Below are 3,232 nucleotides of genomic sequence, written 5' to 3'. Positions count from 1 at the left end.
ATGGGAAATAGATGGGGAAACGGTGGAAACAGTGTCAGAGTTTATTTTGGGGGGATCCAAAATCACTGCTGCCGTAAAATTCAAAGATGCTTACTCCTTGGAAGAAAAGTTATGACCAACCTAGATAGCATATTCAAAAGCAGAGACATTACTTTCCCAACAAAGGTCCATCTAGTCAAGGCTATGGTTTTTCCAATGGTCATGTATGGATGTGAGAGTTGGACTGTGAAGAAAGCTGAGCGCCGAAGAATTGATGCTTTTGAACAGTGATGTTGGAGAAGACTCTTGAGAGTCCCTTGGACTGCAAGGAGATCCAATCAGTCTATTCTGAAGGAAATCAGCCCTGGGATTTCTTTTGGAGGGAATGATGCTGAAGCTGAAACTCCAGTACTTTGGCCCCTTATGTGAAGAGTTCACTCATTGGAAAAGACTCTGATGCTGGGAGGGATTGTGGGTAGGAGGAGAAGGGGACGACAGAGGATGAGATGGCTGGATGGCACCACTGACTCGATGGATGTGAGTCTGAGTGCACTCCGGGAGTTGCTGATGGACAGGGAGGCCTGGCGTGCTACTATTCATGGGGTCACAAAGAGTCGGACACGACTGAGCGACTGAACTGAACTGAACTGATGGGTTTTTCAGTAGTCATGTAAGGATGTAAGAGTTGGATAATAAAAAAGGCTGAGCACACAAGAATTGATGCTTTTAGACTGTGCTGCTAGAGAATACTCTGGAGAGTCCTTTGGACTGCAATATCAAACCAGTCAGTCCTACAGGAAATCAACTCTGAATATTCATTGGAAGGACTGATTGTAAAGCTGAAGCGTCAATAATTTGGCCACCTGATGTGAAGAGCACACTCACTGGAAAAGACCCTGATGCTAGGAAAAGTTGTGAGCAGGAATGGAAGGGGGCAATAGAGAATGAGATGGTTGGATGGCATTACTAGATCATGGAAATGAGTTTGAGTAAACTCAAGGATCTAGTGAAGGACACGGGAGCCTTGTTGCTGCAGTCCGTGAGAGCACAAAGAGTTGGATACAAATGAGTGACTGAAAAGAAAGTAAAGCTGTTCACAAGATTCAATGAGGCAATATGAAGAAAATAGTTAGAACAGGCCTGGAATATAGTAATTGCTGAAAAATATTAACGCTACCCTCCTCTTTCTTCTCTCTCCTCATTATTATAAAAGTATATAATAGTATAAAGAGTTCAAATATGTTTAAGTTTCTAAACTTTAAAAATATTTAAGTAGATTTAAAAAATAAATTTATTTATTTTAATTGGAGGTTTTTAAAATTTCCAACCCTCTAATGACTGTCGTTTGACTTCATGAAAGTTCCAAATAGAATAAAAATTCCTAATAATGTCATTTCTATTACCTGGTAAAATGAAAATTTCAGAAATTCACATCAATTCTAACATTCTTTTAATCAAACTAAATGGCCTATAAAATTGTAATACCAACCTGTGTTCTTTACTTCATCCAAATATATTAGAATAAAAATTTTATAGAAAATTCTGAGGCAACATTCAACTTTATACAGTTAATTAGGTTCAGTGTGGGGAATTTTTTAACACGGGAACAGATGAAAAGCACTCATACAACTGTACTGAAAGAGTTTGGGCAGATTATGAGTAATAGAAAGCATTGAAAAGAACTTTACTCTTTTAATGATATAATCACTTGCATTTCCTGGAGAAAAAGATAACCTTTTGGATGGTCTCCTTGAAGGCTTGTTTCACTTGCTGGTTCCTCAGTGAATATATAAATGGATTCATCATAGGAGGAACAGAAGCATTCAGAATGGATGCTCCTTTTGTGAAGGATACCTTTTCTTTTGCTGATGGGTTGGCATACATGAATATACAGCTTCCATAAGAGATGGAAATGACAATGATGTGAGAAGAGCATGTAGAAAATGCCTTTTTCTCTGACTGGCAGATGGCAGCCTCAGAATTGTCTTGATGATGAACATGTAGGATAGAATTATTAATGCCAAAGTAAAAAGCAGAATCTCTATTGCAGAGTAAAAACCAATCACTTCAAGGAGCCATGTGTCTGAGCAGGATAGTTTCAAGAGGGGGAAATAGTCACAAGCAAAGTGATCAATGATATTGGAACCACAGTAATCTAACTGGAGAAAAAGAATAACAGGTGGGAAGATGTTTAAGAACCCTGCCAGCCAAGCACAAAAGACAAGCAATACACAGACTCTATTGTTCATGATGCTTGTATAATGCAGGGGTTTGCAAATAGCTACATAGCGATCATAGGACATAGCAGTTAGAAGATAAAACTCGGTGATACCCAAGAAAATGAAGAAAAACATCTGAGCTGTACAATCATTGTATGAAATCGTTTTGTCCCTGGTGATAATTGTGCCCAGAAATCTAGGAATACAGACAGTTGTAAAGGAAATTTCTAATATAGAGAAGTTCCTGAGGAAAAAATACATAGGTGTCTGTAGATGGGAGTCCACCAAGGTGAGAATGATGATGGTCAAATTTCCAGTGACACTTAATATATATGTGATGATTAAAAAGAGAAAAATCACCATCTGAAACTCTGGGTCATCTGATAGCCCCAGGAGAATGAATTCTGTGGGTCTTGTGTGGTTTTTCATTGCTGATCCTTTCCCCCCATTCAAACAGAAAATGGATGTATTTCCTATAAGAAATAAAAGATCAAAACACATTTGAGGATAGAATACAAAGCTTTTAAAGTATCCTTCATGACGATAATGAATGAAATTTAAAATTCACCTACAGAACTCTCTCCAATTTCCATTCAGCTTTTCATTCTAGTAAGGAATATTATCTGAAGTTCAAAATCATTATTTCTTCTTCAAAATACATTATCATAGACTATGGATAAAATAAAACTCTTATGAAAACAATTCAATAGGCGTGTTTGTGTGTGTGTGTGTGTGTGTTAGTTGCTCAGTCTTGTCTGACTTTTTACGACCCCGTGGACAGTAGCCACAATCCATGTGGATCACAACAAACTGTGGAAAATTCTTAAAGAGGTGGGAATACGAGACCACTTGACCTGCTTCCTGAGAAATCTGTATGCAGGTCAAGAAGCAACAGTTAGAACTGCAGATGGAACAAAAGAATGGTTCTAAATCAGGGAAGGAGTACCTCAAGGCTGCATATTGTCACCCTGCTTATTTCACTTATATGCAGAGTACATCATGCAAAATGCTGGGCTGGATGAAGCACAAGCTGG

At 38.3% G+C, this 3,232-nt stretch overlaps 1 pseudogene; it reads right to left on the bottom strand.

The window, feature by feature from the left end:
* Positions 1–1,683: 1,683 nt before the first annotated feature.
* Positions 1,684–2,627, bottom strand: LOC101113405 (olfactory receptor 6C3-like; annotated as a pseudogene).
* Positions 2,628–3,232: the final 605 nt, after the last annotated feature.

Source organism: Ovis aries, chromosome 3 (genome assembly GCF_016772045.2).
Source record: "Ovis aries strain OAR_USU_Benz2616 breed Rambouillet chromosome 3, ARS-UI_Ramb_v3.0, whole genome shotgun sequence".
NCBI lineage: Eukaryota > Metazoa > Chordata > Mammalia > Artiodactyla > Bovidae > Ovis > Ovis aries.
The sequence above is the reverse complement of the archived record's forward strand: the minus strand, read 5'-3'. Positions and strand labels throughout refer to the sequence as shown.